General features: G+C 47.3%; 1 protein-coding gene across 1 annotated transcript in view; it reads left to right on the top strand.

Moving 5' to 3' along the window:
• The window catches only part of niban1a (niban apoptosis regulator 1a), a 134,110-nt gene that overhangs the window by 59,085 nt on the left and 59,107 nt on the right, over positions 1–15,918 (top strand). The gene's annotated exons all lie outside the window — the stretch shown is intronic.

The following is a 15,918-nucleotide window of genomic DNA, read 5'->3' on the forward strand; positions in this document are numbered from 1 at the left end:
TCCCTGAAGCAGTTTGGGTTTGCTGCAGTGCCTTGCTCAAGGCCACTGTAGCCACCCTCCCGTAATCAGCTCACAGCTGAAATACACCCTCCTGACGGTACCGGGAATCAAACCGACAACCTTTGGTCAGGCACTTTACATCTATAGTCCATCCTGCCAGTTGGATGGAATCGCTGTGATGTCACTGAAGGGAAGGATCTCATCCGCAACAGGCTGCAGGATATCCTGTGTGTGTGTGTGTGTGTGTGTGTGTGTGTGTGTGTGTGTGTGTGTGTGTGTGTGTGTGTGTGTGTGTGTGTGTGTGTGTGTGTGTGTGTGTGTGTGTGTGTGTGTGTGTGTGTGTGTGTGTGTGTGTGTGTGTGTGTGTGTGTGTGTGTGTGTGTGTGTGTGTGTGTGTGTGTGTGTGTGGAAGAGAGAGTAATCCTGTATTTGTGTGTGTGTGTGTAACTAGGAGGGATATGAGGACTGTGTAGGTGTGTGTGTGTATGCAACTGCACGTGTCTGTGTTTAACGGATATGAGTGTTTGAGTGAAAGTGTGTGTGTACAGTACACATATCCTTGTGTTAACTAACCTGCCTATACAAATAAAGGTTTGATGGTGTGTGTGAGTTTGAGAGCTGTTTTGATTGGCTGATTGGCAGGGGAAGTGGTGTTTGTATGAGCCGACAGGAGAAAGGAGACGGAACTGCCCTTTAAACACATTGTAGTATTGTTTGGTTGATCAGCCGGAGACTGAGGGGGAACAACAAGAAGACACCCTGGGGAGTGGAGCGACTAGCCACAGCACCACAGCTGCTAGAGGAGACTCTCTGAAGGCTCTCTCTCTCTCTCTCAGGAACCAGCTGGCACCTGATAGGAGAGGAACCTCCAAATCGCATCTGCTTCTAGTCCAGGGCAGCCAGTTAATGCACTGTGTGCTTCTCTTTGTGTCTTCTCACGTTGCATATTATTTTAATTAGACATAACGAATAGTGAGGTGAAACGTTGTGCCTTAATGTAAATCTCATAATTTATACAATATTGTTTGTATAATATTTTTTTTTTTATCTACTTTTTCTCCCCATTTTCTTTTTTTCTCCCATCCCAATTTCGTATAATCCAATTCTCCCCTCCCCTGTCTGGAACGTTGCTAGACCATGCCTCCCACTGGTCGGCTGCAATGTGGACGAAGCCTTGCATCACGTGTCCCCTCCGGTACTCGAGGAGGCAGCCGTCGCATCTTTTCACCTGTACAGCGCGACCTCTCAGTGGCGAGGAGTAACGCGTGGGAGGCTCACGCTGCCCCCGATACTTCCTGATTCTGCTGTGCAGGCGCACCAACTGACCTGTAGAAGTCGCTGTCCACAACGTCCGATCCCCACCCACCGGCTTTCCCACCCCCTAATACTGCCAATTGTATTAGTATGAACGACCAGCCAAGCCGGAAGCAACGCCGAGAGCTGGGCTCGAACCCAGCATATCCTGCGTTAGTGGCGAGTGCCTTGCCCACTGCGCCACTTAGCCGGCCCCAATATTGTTTGTATAATTTATCTGTACATATCAAACATACATAATGAGGTCTACCTGTGATCATAAAAGAGCAGAGATTAACTGCGCCAGTCTACTATATGAGTAATGGGATATACTGCGTAATGAGATTGTCCAGCGTTGCCCAACAATGTTGCCCCGGGCGTTGCCCAGGGTGTCACCACCTCTAGACTGAACCGCTGCTTGAATAGTTGTTCGATGAAATGGCATCTTTATCGGCAACGCCTGGGGGACTGGATGACACCACAGCAGCTGTTGAAGGAGAGTCTCTCTCACTCTCTCACACTCTCACTCTCTCCTTCTTGTTCTCAGAAACCACCAGCTGACAAGCTTCCTCCTTCTGTTTCCTCTGCTTCGGTTTGTCTCTCAGGGCTTATCTCTCCGCTTGTCTGTCTGTCTGTCTGTCTGTCTGTCTGTCTGTCTGTCTGTCTGTCTGTCTGTCTGTCTGTCTGTCTGTCTGTCTGTCTGTCTGTCTGTCTGTCTGTCTGTCTGTCTATCTATCTATCTATCTATCTATCTATCTATCTATCTATCTATCTATCCTTTGAGAGTAGTAGTCAGTGTGTTACAGATGAGTGAACAGAAGCCCGTTTTGCATGAATCTATTTCAAACATGGCTATTCTTAGCTGTGGCACAGGGGAACACGTGAACACGCTCGGATCCATTCATGAAAATCTGTGCAGTTTCCTTAGTCGTTGCTAATCCCCCACATGGACGATATGAAACTGGACTTGAAGAAGTCTTTAATTGTAGCACACACACTGCTACATTGTCATGCAGATGAGGGCGACACATAGGAACACACACATGCATTTATTCTTTGGGTTTGCCGATGAAATTTCCTATCTTCCCATCCCGTCGTCCTTCTCCCCCCCCCAAGGGCAGCCGGGAGCAGACAAGGGGTGCAGCGTGGGGCCGTGCCCGGGCACCAATCAAAGTGCTCCTGTCCATCTTCGTCTTTGTGTTGGCGATCTGTTTTGCATGTTTTTCCACTGGGTTTATCTCTTTTAACGAAGATCAGTAAGCATTCTCTTTCAGTGGACTCTCTCTCTCTCTCTCTCTCTCTCTCTCTCTCTCTCTCTAGCTCTCTCTAACTCTCTCTCTCTCTAGCTCTCTCTCTTTCTCTCTCTCTAGCTCTATCTCTCTCTAGCTCTCTCTCTCTCTCTAGCGATCTCTCTCTTTAGCGCTCTCTCTCTCTCTCTCTCTTTCTCTCTCTAGCTCTAGTGCTCCCTCTCTCTCTAGCTCTATCTCTCTCTAGCTCTCGCTCTCTCTCTATCTCTCTCTTCTCTCTCTGTCTCTCACCCAAGACAGCTGTGAGACTCAGCGCCGCAGGTAGAAGCGTTTCCATAGAAACGATGAGCAGTAGGGGTGTAACGGTACACGTATCCGTACCGAACCGTTTCAGTACTGGACCTTCGGTTCAGTACACGCTGTGTACCGAACAAATGCATACGTAGTACGTTAACCACTAACGGAACGCATGTGAACTTTTCTTTGCATGCAGAATTTTATTAAAAACGCCAAGTTCACGCCTTCCCAAAATATAACTTGCGCAAAGGGCCGGATGTTGTTTGTTCAGCCCACGCACAACACAGAGATTACCTGTAATTTAGCATAGCCTCATAGTGTGGCGAACACACACACACACACACACACACACACACACACACACACACACACACACACACCCTCTCTCTCAGTGCATGAGGTGGATTGGTGCTAGATTGAGAAGGGGCTGTACTTACATTCTTGACGCTAGAACTCCCAAAATAGCGTTAGCATAAAAAAGAAGGTAGGCCAGCTGTAGTTTACATAGCTAACTGTCTTGAGGTTCCACAAGTTAAGCAAAATTCGTAGTATTTCCAACCGGGGCTTGAGATTGCTCAGAGTGCAAATCACTGTCTTCAATGACGTCGTGTGTCTCCTATCCGTCATGCAGCGCATTAAAGCCCACCGGGGGCTTTTTTTCACAATATAATATTAATTGTTAATTATTATTATTATAAAACATTTTTCAAGTCTATTCATAATTTGAATATAGAATATTCGTTGACAGCCCTAGTACTTACTGCACACTACATCACCCCTGAGTGGAACAGGGAAAGCCTAAACTCTCCCCCACTGTACCGAAAACCCGTACCGAACCTGTGACTTCAAAACTGAGGTACGTGTACCGTACTGTGGTTTTTGTGTACCGTTACACCCCTAATGAGCATGCATCATGGCATCACATTACATCACACCTGGTGTAACAGTGAGATAATGACACAGTCTTCAACCAGCAACAACGACACCCATTACATCTGGAACAACAATGAGTAGCTTGTGTAAACGGTCGGCATTCATATAACGCTGTTATCCAAAGCACTTTACAACTCATGCCTCCCGTTCATTCACACACACAGACGGTGGAGACGACCACGCAAGGTGTCAACCTGCTCATCGGGAGCAGTTAGGCGTTTAAGTGTCTTGCTCATGGACTCTTTGACATGCTGCCGTGAGGAGCCGTAATCAACCGTAATCAACCTCCTTCGACAAGCTCTGTCCCCTCGTTGAGAAACCTGCCCGCCGTTCCCCACCCAGTCCATGGCTGACAGATCCAGTGAGAGAACAAAGACAGGTCCTGAGAGCAGCTGAAAGGAAGTATAGAAAGTCACGCCTCACTGCTGACATCGACACATATCACAACCTCTTGTTAACATTCTCCAAAACCATTACTAATGCCAAAGCTTCTTTCTTTCACCATAGGATCGAGGCCTCTGCCAAGAATCTTCGCAAACTGCATGCTACCATGTCCTCCCTCCTCACTCCCCCCCCACCCCCCCCTCCATCATCTTTCTCTGCCGAGAACATCCGCAGCTCCTTCTCCCAACCCCCACCCATTCCAAATGCTGAATCGAGAACCTCATCCTTCACTCTGTCATCTTTCTCTCCCATTACAGAAGCCGAGACCCTGACACTGGTAACGTCGAACCGTCCGACTACATGCCAGCTGGACCGGCTACCTTCCCCACTCCTCCAGACCATAGCACCAGACATCCTCCCATTCCTAACTGCAACCATCAACTCCTCACTCAACTCGGGGGTGGTCCCCACCTCCCTAAAACAAGCCAGAGTCACGCCCCTCATAAAAAAAACCATCCCTGAACCCTACCGTCATAGGCAACTACCGTCCTGTCTCTCTTCTCTCCTTCCTTTCTAAAACACTTGAACGTGCTGTATCCAACCAACTTACTGCTTATCTCTTACAGAATGACCTCCTAGACCCTAATCAGTCAGGCTTCAGAACTGGTCACTCCACAGAGACAGCCCTCATTGCGGTCACAGAGGCACTTCACTTAGCAAAAGCGAAAGGCCTCTCCTCTGTCCTGATTCTCCTAGATCTATCTGCAGCCTTCGACACAGTCAACCACCAGATCCTCCTCGCGGCCCTCGCAGGAATGGGAGTGGCTGGCTCTGCGCTGACATGGTTGTCATCATACCTCAATGACCGCTCCTACCAAGTGTCATGGAGAGGGACCCTGTCGGCCACCCGCCCCCTGCGGACGGGTGTCCCCCAGGGCTCGGTTTTAGGACCCCTTCTCTTCTCCCTCTACACTAAATCACTGGGTAACATTATCACGTCTCATGGCTTCTCCTACCACTGTTATGCCGACGATACTCAACTCTTCCTCTCCTTCCCTCCCTCAGATATCCACGTCTCTGAGCGGATCTCGGCCTGTCTGTCCGACATCTCCGCCTGGATGACGACCAACCACCTCAAACTGAACCTAAGCAAAACAGAATTGCTCCACCTGCCGGCCAAATCCTCCCCCCTGACCGACCTTTCCATCACAGTCGAGAATGCAGCTGTGACCGCGTCCCCGACCGCCAAGAACCTTGGTGTTGTCCTCGACGACCAGTTGAACTTCTCTGCTCACATCGCAGCGACAACCAGAACCTGCCGATTCCTCCTGAGCAACGTCAGAAGGATCCGCCCCTTCCTGACAAAAGAATCCACCCAACTCCTCGTCCAATCAACAGTCATCTCCCGCCTCGACTACTGCAACGCACTGCTCGCTGGCCTCCCGGCCACTGCCACTAAGCCTCTTCAACTCATTTAGAACGCAGCGGCCCGCCTGATCTCAAACCTACCGAAGTCGGCCCATGTCACCCCACTTCTTAGGGACCTGCACTGGCTCCCCATTGCTGCACGAATCCGCTTCAAGGCCCTCGACCTAGCATACCGTGCGGCAAAGGGAACTGCTCCCGCCTACCTCCGGTCAATGGTCTCTAACTACACACCCTCAAGACCCCTACGCTCTGCTTCTTCTGGCCGCCTCAGACCTACTCCTATCCAAGCTCCGGGAGGGTCATCAAAGAGAAGTCGCCTATTCTCAGTCCTTGCCCCACAATGGTGGAATGAACTACCCACCCCAGTTAGGACAGCCGAAACACGTCCAATCTTTCGCCGTCGACTAAAGACGCACTTCTTCAACCATTATCTGAATAAAAAAAAAATAAAAAAAAAAAATTATCTAACCCTAACTAACCATACTGTCATGCACTTGTCCTAATAAACTAACCTACACTGTAGCACTCAACACTTTGATGAACATTGTTGCTCAGCTGATAGAGTTGTGCCCTTCCTGATGGCTTGTCGTACAGAACTTGTAAGTCGCTTTGGATAAAAGCGTCAGCTAAATGACTAAATGTAAATGTAAATGTAAATGTAATCTAACCGGGAACCTTCTGATTACCAGACGACGGCTCTACCTCCTGAGCCACTGTCTAGCTAGTGTTAATAATAATACAGTATCGCCACTCACTTTATCAATTCTGATTGGAAGGTGGAATCAAAATGCTTGAATCTTCCGAGATTGTAATGTTAACTTTGTGGCAAAGGCCTGTGTCAAGCTAGCAACAACAACAATAAATTGTTATTCAAATATTATAATGCGCCTTTTTTGGACAATAATATCATTTCATCATTGTTTTTCGGAGAATTTCAATATGGTGACGGGTAACAGGAGTGTCTGTGTGTGCCAACTGCCAACTGTTGTCATTGGGGTGAACGGTCTGTAACTAGAGAAGGATGTGAAGTGTTTTGGGATGGGAGAATACACACTTAAAAGCCCAATTAGTGATCCAAATGTAAACAAAATGGGCGACCCCACCACCAAAAACAAGAAATAAGACTGGGGACATGTTTTCATCCTCTTGAGTTGATTTACTGAGCTCTTGATCAAATCAAATCAAAACAGTCAATGGGTGTATGAGCTCTTTACAGGTACATAGTTTGTAATTGTATTTAGTGGCTGTAAGAGGTTTGATTATGCTGGTAATGTTTGTAAAGACCAGAGTACACAACACATCTATATTCTGATTCACCCATATAGGTTAACCCTTTCACTGCCACACGACAGCCGGTTAACCCTTTCACTGTGACAATACAGAAGGTTAGGGTTAACCTTCTGTCGTGTGGCAGTGAAAGGGTTAAGAATGTTCCAAATAGTCTAGTTTCCATCAAATCAAAGTCTTTAAGAATGTATGTAACATATATGTTCACACAGAATCACAGATTGGGGTTTTTAAAGGAAAGCGATGATGGGGATTATATTTTGAGAACAGTCTCTGCTGAAATGTACAAAAGAGTTTGTGGAAATCCTCTGTAGAGCGTGTTGAGTAATGGGGCTGACCTCGACTAGTTGAATAGTCGACTAATCGATCGAATGGAGCCATAGTCGACTGCCAACCTCGAACGCAAAAAGAAAAGAAAAAGATAATATATATATATATATTTCTTTTTTTATACCAGCATACCAGCGAGGCTAACTGCCTAAGAAAACGGGCACAGAGGCACTGAAAGAGGATTTCACCCACTAGACAAATGATCAAGATGTATCAGTGGACCAATTTCATGCTTTCGCAGAGGACAAGAAGCCTTCAGTTGACTTCTTCACGCATTAAGCACCCCCCCACAGCCCAAATGGAATGATCCCCCCCCAGAAATGTAAAACAATTAATAAATACAATTATTATTATATATTTTTTTGCATTCAGAGGGGTAGTCGACTGCCGGTCGACTATCGGCAAATTTCGGCCAATTAAAGTCGACTATACAAATCCTTAGTCGGGGACAGGCCTACAGACTCCGTCTCTCCCTCTCTGTGTGGTGTTCAGGGGGTCGGAGACGACATTTTGTTTCCTTTTTTTCTCTCTCCGAAACTGAATTCTCGTTCCCCATCGTATGGAGTCGGCTTGTGTGGGCAAGTGAACGAAATCGGAGACGTTTTTTCTTCTGCGTAATCATCTCACTATTATATCCTGTCAATGATCCTGGGTTGACGGTGCACAGAGAGGCAAACGTCTAGCCGGGGACGCCAGTGAAAGTCTTTGGCGATCGCACGGAAAACCCTGTAACTCCAGATGTGGGTGATGTTAGTTTTCTAGCTTTAAGGAACAGGCCACCATTATGGGGAAACGTGCTTACCGTCTTCTCCAGAGTTGGACAAGAAGATACCAATATCCTCTCTGTGCGTTCAGTAGAAAGCTACCCTGACCTAATATAGAAATGGGAAGGAAATTGTTTTGTGACCATCACTTTTCGAAAGATATATAGTGCATTTAAAAAAGAAATTGCAGCTTGGTCGTTTAGTGACAACCGTGTCTAGACTAGGCCTGTCCCCGACTAAGGATTTGTATAGTCGACTTTTATTGGCAAAAATTTGCTGCTAGTCGACTACCCCCATGAATGCAAAAAAATTATAAAAATATATTTGAAAGATTCTTTATCATTCCATTTGGGCTGTGGGCGGTGCTTAATGTCTGAAGGAGTGCATGCAATTTGTCCACTGATGGATACATCTTGATATTTGTCTAGTGTGTTCATTAGACGGGTGAAATCCTCTTTCAGTGCCTCTGTGCCCGTTTTATTAGGCAGTTAGCCTCGCTGGTATGCGCGCCATTAGCGTTAGCCACGCTTCTAGGCCTCTTTGCTTTGGGAAAGAATGATACAAAAAAATATATATATAATTATACTTTTAAAATGTTTCTTTTGCATTCGACTAAGAGGTTGGCAGTTGACTACGGCTCCTTTCGAGCGATTAGTCGACTATTCGACTAGTCGAGGTCAGGCCTACTCTAGACACGTCATAATTATGATTTCTCCGAAAAGACAAAAAGGACCGAGAGGCGGTGCTGCTTCCCCTCCGCCCACTTAGAACACCGCCGGTTGGAAAATGTAGGGAGGGAGATATGTGGTTTTCATTTGACAGCATTGAAATGTAAAGCAGAGAGAGAGAGAGGGTGAAATGGATCTCCTTGATGCTGTAGCAAAGCGAGTAGCCTTGGAGACCAGCTTGGCTGCGTATAGAGAGAGAGAGAGAGAGACGCAGTCTTGATTGGGCTCCTCGTATGCCGACTACCTCGAGCCTCGCAATTACTCACGCAAACCCCCATAGAGCCAAACGAGTGGCGGGACCGGCTCCCGCCCGCCCGGCGATATGATATGATATTTGCATTTTTAATGCGCCCCTCAGCCAATTTCTACATCGGTCCGGGGCGCAGCCCGGGAAAAAAATAATATGAATAAATGGACGGGACAAGAAACAGGGAACCAGGCAGACGGACAGACAGACGGAACATAAGAACACTCAGACACACAACCCAACAGCAAAGTAACTAGTGATCATCCATTGCGAAAAGGTGGGTTTTAAGCAAGGCCTTGGATGTTGAGCGTTGTCCCCGTAGTCTCCTGGCGGGACGGCGGCGCGTTTGTGTCGCCTGGCTTCTCTCACCAACGTTGAAGAGTTCACACACGTCTGCTTCTTGCCAGGTTGTGTCAAAGACCCATGACGTGCCGAGAAGACCCCAGAGAGAGAATCACTGTTGTTGGTCTTCTTGCTACTTTACGTTTTAGCAAGAGGACCTTAGTTTAGTTTACTCAGTTTATTTGATCAGGGACGGTGCATATCAATCAACGGTTATACATTTATAAATTAATACAAATTAAAAACTGTAAATATGTCAACATTAGCAGGGTTGCTGCTAGTTTTCAGTTGTAGTCCCTGCTGGGCTAGATGTTTAAGCCAGAAAGAAACGGAAAAATAGAAGGACATTAAAGCTAATATAAAACTATTTCAAACATATTCTGTACATTCACTCACTAGGCATTCATGCATCTATAAAAATCATAGTGTACACAGGGACAAATCAAAGCCCATACATGGACACTGTATAGGCAGGCACACATAATTATACATAATCAGGACAGTCAGGCTAGTGGGCAAGCATACGGGGGCAAGCATATTGGGCAGCTGGACTGTGACGTGACTCTCTAATGGTCACAGACCTGATTTTCTAACCTTACAATCACTGATATGACCTCCGTTTACACAATGCCCTGTTTCTTTGTCTTCTTCCTGCGTAAAAACAGAAGTAGCGGCAGCTACAGTAGTTAGAGAGGTGTCTCGTGACCAGAAGGATACCGGTTTGATCCCTGAACTGGCAGGAAATCCTGGGTAGCAAGATGTGAATGAATAATTCTCTCTCCTTCCTCACCAACTGCCGTTGGAAGTGCCCTTGAGCGAGGCACTTAACCCCCAACTCCTAGTGGTCAACAGTGTCAGACTCTGGTTGTACTGGGCAGCTCCTAGTGGTCAACAGTGTCAGACTCTGGTTGTACTGGGCAGCTCCTAGTGGTCAACAGTGTCAGACTGTGGTTGTACTGGGCAGCTCCTAGTGGTCAACAGTGTCAGACTGTGGTTGTACTGGGCAGCTCCTAGTGGTCAACAGTGTGTCAGACTGTGGTTGTACTGGGCAGCTCCTAGTGGTCAACAGTGTCAGACTGTGGTTGTACTGGGCAGCTCCTAGTGGTCAACAGTGTCAGACTGTGGTTGTACTGGGCAGCTCCTAGTGGTCAACAGTGTCAGACTGTGGTTGTACTGGGCAGCTCCTAGTGGTCAACAGTGTCAGACTGTGGTTGTACTGGGCAGCTCCTAGTGGTCAACAGTGTCAGACTGTGGTTGTACTGGTCAGCTCCTAGTGGTCAACAGTGTCAGACTGTGGTTGTACTGGGCAGCTCCTAGTGGTCAACAGTGTCAGACTGTGGTTGTACTGGGCAGCTCCTAGTGGTCAACAGTGTCAGACTGTGGTTGTACTGGGCAGCTCCTAGTGGTCAACAGTGTCAGACTGTGGTTGTACTGGGCAGCTCCTAGTGGTCAACAGTGTCAGACGGTGGTTGTACTGGGCAGCTCCTAGTGGTCAACAGTGTCAGACTGTGGTTGTACTGGGCAGCTCCTAGTGGTCAACAGTGTCAGACTGTGGTTGTCCTGGGCAGCTCCTAGTGGTCAACAGTGTCAGACTGTGGTTGTACTGGGCAGCTCCTAGTGGTCAACAGTGTCAGACTGTGGTTGTACTGGGCAGCTCCTAGTGGTCAACAGTGTTTCAGACTGTGGTTGTACTGGGCAGCTCCTAGTGGTCAACAGTGGCAGACGGTGGTTATACTGGGCAGCTCCTAGTGGTCAACAGTGTCAGACTGTGGTTGTACTGGGCAGCTCCTAGAGGTCAACAGTGTCAGACTGTGGTTGTACTGGGCAGCTCCTAGTGGTCAACAGTGTTTCAGACTGTGATTGTACTGGGCAGCTCCTAGAGGTCAACAGTGTTATACTGTGGTTGTACTGGGCAGCTCCTAGTGGTCAACAGTGTCAGAATGTGGTTGTACTGGGCAGCTCCTAGTGGTCAACAGTGTCAGAATGTGGTTGTACTGGGCAGCTCCTAGTGGTCAACAGTGTCAGACTGTGGTTGTACTGGGCAGCTCCTAGTGGTCAACAGTGTCAGACTGTGGTTGTACTGGGCAGCTCCTAGTGGTCAACAGTGTCAGACTGTGGTTGTACTGGGCAGCTCCTAGTGGTCAACAGTGTCAGACTGTGGTTGTACTGGGCAGCTCCTAGAGGTCAACAGTGTCAGACTGTGGTTGTACTGGGCAGCTCCTAGTGGTCAACAGTGTTTCATACTGTGGTTGTACTGGGCAGCTCCTAGAGGTCAACAGTGTTATACTGTGGTTGTACTGGGCAGCTCCTAGTGGTCAACAGTGTCAGAATGTGGTTGTACTGGGCAGCTCCTAGTGGTCAACAGTGTCACTGTGGTTGTACTGGGCAGCTCCTAGTGGTTAACAGTGTCAGACTGTGGTTGTACTGGGCAGCTCCTAGTGGTCAACAGTGTCAGACTGTGGTTGTACTGGGCAGCTCCTAGAGGTCAACAGTGTTATACTGTGGTTGTACTGGGCAGCTCCTAGTGGTCAACAGTGTCAGAATGTGGTTGTACTGGGCAGCTCCTAGTTGTCAACAGTGTCACTGTGGTTGTACTGGGCAGCTCCTAGTGGTCAACAGTGTCAGACTGTGGTTGTACTGGGCAGCTCCTAGTGGTCAACAGTGTCATACTGTGGTTGTACTGGGCAGCTCCTAGTGGTCAACAGCATCAGACTGTGGTTGTACTGGGCAGCTCCTAGTGGTCAACAGTGTCAGACTGTGGTTGTACTGGGCAGCTCCTAGTGGTCAACAGTGTGTCAGACTGTGGTTGTACTGGGCAGCTCCTTGTGGTCAACAGTGTCAGACTGTGGTTGTACTGGGCAGCTCCTAGTGGTCAACAGTGTCAGACTGTGGTTGTACTGGGCAGCTCCTAGTGGTCAACAGTGTCAGACTGTGGTTGTACTGGGCAGCTCCTAGTGGTCAACAGTGTCAGACTGTGGTTGTACTGGGCAGCTCCTAGTGGTCAACAGTGTCAGACTGTGGTTGTACTTGGCAGCTCTTAGTGGTCAACAGTGTTTCAGACTGTGGTTGTACTGGGCAGCTCCTAGTGGTCAACAGTGTCAGAATGTGGTTGTACTGGGCAGCTCCTAGTGGTCAACAGTGTCAGACTGTGGTTGTACTGGGCAGCTCCTAGTGGTCAACAGTGTCAGAATGTGGTTGTACTGGGCAGCTCCTAGTGGTCAACAGTGTCAGACTGTGGTTGTACTGGGCAGCTCCTAGTGGTCAACAGTGTCAGACTGTGATTGTACTGGGCAGCTCCTAGTGGTCAACAGTGTCAGACTGTGGTTGTACTGGGCAGCTCCTAGTGGTCAACAGTGTCAGACTGTGGTTGTACTGGGCAGCTCCTAGAGGTCAACAGTGTCAGACTGTGGTTGTACTGGGCAGCTCCTAGTGGTCAACAGTGTTTCAGACTGTGGTTGTACTGGGCAGCTCCTAGAGGTCAACAGTGTTATACTGTGGTTGTACTGGGCAGCTCCTAGTGGTCAACAGTGTCAGAATGTGGTTGTACTGGGCAGCTCCTAGTGGTCAACAGTGTCACTGTGGTTGTACTGGGCAGCTCCTAGTGGTTAACAGTGTCAGACTGTGGTTGTACTGGGCAGCTCCTAGTGGTCAACAGTGTCATACTGTGGTTGTACTGGGCAGCTCCTAGTGGTCAACAGTGTGTCAGACTGTGGTTGTACTGGGCAGCTCCTAGTGGTCAACAGTGTCAGACTGTGGTTGTACTGGGCAGCTCCTAGTGGTCAACAATGTCAGACTGTGGTTGTACTGGGCAGCTTCTAGTGGTCAACAGCGTCAGACTGTGGTTGTACTGGGCAGCTCCTAGTGGTCAACAGTGTCAGACTGTGGTTGTACTGGGCAGCTCCTAGTGGTCAACAGTGTCAGACTGTGGTTGTACTGGGCAGCTCCTAGTGGTCAACAGTGTCAGACTGTGGTTGTACTGGTCAGCTCCTAGTGGTCAACAGTGTCAGACTGTGGTTGTACTGGGCAGCTCCTAGTGGTCAACAGTGTCACTGTGGTTGTACTGGGCAGCTCTCAGGTGTGAATTTGCATCACTGCGTGAAAGTAGCAGGGTGTTGCTGAAAGAGCCCAAGTGCTCAGCAGCAAATCTTCTGTGGGTAAATACAGGTTTAGTAGCAATAATGTGTGTGTGCTAATTCTCCTTCAGATTCTCTCTGTGTTCTGTGGGCCGGGGGGCCGGGCTCGAGCAAAAAAAATACGTTTTTACTTGGTACTTAAGTACATTTAAAAGTAGATACCTTTTGACTTTTACGCAAGTGTGTTTACGATTTTGAGATGGTACCCATACTTAAGTATAATTTCTGGGTACTTTTTACACCCCTGTACAGAGCACATGGCTCGGGCATGTCACAGTTTAGCCCGGTGAGAGACGGTAAAGTCTTCCAGGAATTACGTGGAAAATGACAAGTACACAGTGTGAGCTCAGGTTTTTGGTTTTGTAGTTTCTGTTCAGGATGGAACTAGACACTTGAACTGGAACGACATTGACTCCTGCTAAATAGTTTTAAACGGGAGTGCTTCTGTTTCAGTCGTCTTGGACTAACATCTAGACACCAAGCGGTCTGAGGAATTCTGTTTTTTTAATTCCAGTAGCAGTGTTGTTGACATGTGGGTTCCTACGTCATTTTATCCCGGGAGTGTGAGTTAGGAGGCTACCTCACACTGTGTTACCATAATAACTAACTGAGAAATCTAGCTGCTATGTTGTGGCGAGTCGTCAGGTGTCTCCAGTCTGACACAAGCCTGAAGGTCAGACATGCAGGCTTGTCATAATCCAGAAGAGTTTCCTCAGGATGATTTCTCACTCTACCAGATATGAACCATCTGCACCTCTGTTCAGCAAATATTCCCTATTATCAATTGACAAACTAAATGCTTTTCAAAAATGGTCATTCATATACAAGTTCATAAACAATAGGCAAGATCTTCCGGATACTATCCATAGTTTCTTAGTTTTTTCATCAGAATTTCACTCATTATCCAACAAAACATAGTAATAAACTCCACTTACCTTTATGTCGGACATATAGCCATCAATTCAACATTAGTTTTAGAGGTCCTAAACTCTGGAACACTCTAAGGTCATCATTGAGGTCAACAACCTCCTTATCTATCTTTTAAAAAGCAACTAAAAGGCCATTTACTTTCATCATAAATCATTTTGATTTGATTTGATTTGAAGTCTTTAAGTTAGTCCTGTGTAACAGTGTTACCTATATGGCTGGTTCTTCTGTTCTTTTTCTTCATTATATATTTTTAATTTGTTATTTTCCTCTCCTTTTCCTCCTTGTACTTTTTTTTCTTGTTATTGGCTCTCGTTGCTATGTTTTGAACATGATATCTATCTGTGTCTATCCTCCATTTTTTCGCTATATGTTGTATGTCCTTATGTCTCTGATCTTGTTTTGAGCTTCTTTTCTTGACCATGTTGACATGTATTTCGTTCATATATCATTATGGACATTGATGGGACGGGAGTGGAACTTTGTACAAGCCCCTTGGGCTCCGTTCCCTCCTAGCACTGTTTTTAAATAATGTGCTAAATAAATAAACTAAACTAAAACTAAGGTAGCGGGTTCGAACCCCCGGCCTGGGGAGAAGTGAACAAACCACGATCTTTCCTCCCTAACCATCCGCCGTTGACTTGCCCCTTGAGCAAGGCACTTAAGCAACCAACAGCTTCAGTGATGTGACTGTGTGAGTGTGAAGCAGGACGTTGCTGAGAATGAAATATAGTCAAATATAAAGCCCATAAACGACCTTTATGTTTGCTTCCTGATCTGCTTTCTCTCAACACAGTAACTGCTGTCACTACAAACACATTATGGGATGTTTCACCTCCAGCCCCCCCCCCCCCCTCTCTGTCTCTCTCTTCTCTCACCCCTCGCTCTCTCTCTGTCTCTCTTCTCTCTCTCTCTTTTATCTGTGTCTCGCTCTCTCTCTCTCTCTCTCTCTCTCTCTCTCTCTCTCTCTCTGTCTCTCTTCTCTCACCCCTCTCTCTCTGTCTCTCTCTCTTCTCTCTGTCTCTCTTATCTGTGTGTGTCTCGCTCTCTCCCGCCAGCGTTCCACGTTCACACAGTGAGAAAGCCATAGTTTTTATCGTGTTCTATTTCAACTTACCATGCCACTGTAATATTCCTGCCAGCCATGCGTAGGTTTCAGCTGAAGGGTTTATAGTGCGATCATGACACACAACAAATTATTGTATATTTGTTATATGTCACCATATGAAACTCTACAGAGTCCTGATATCTCTGTCCCTCTCTCTCTGTCATACCGTGCGGCAAAGGGAACCGCTCCCGCCTACCTCCGGTCAATGGTCTCTATCTCTAACTACACACCCTCAAGACCCCTACGCTCTGCATCTTCTGGCCGTCTCAAACCTACTCCTATCCGAGCTCCGGGAGCGTCATCAAGGAGAAGCCGCCTATTCTCAGTCCTTGCCCCACAATGGTGGAATGAACTACCGAAACCCGTCCAATTTCGCCGTCGACTAAAGACTCACTTCTTCAACCACTATTTGAGAAAGAAATTTAATCAAATCTAACCCTAACTAACCTTACTGTCATGCACTTGTCCTA

This window comes from Notolepis coatsorum (genome assembly GCF_963971535.1).
Source record: "Notolepis coatsorum genome assembly, chromosome: 2".
NCBI classification, from domain to species: domain Eukaryota; kingdom Metazoa; phylum Chordata; class Actinopteri; order Aulopiformes; family Paralepididae; genus Notolepis; species Notolepis coatsorum.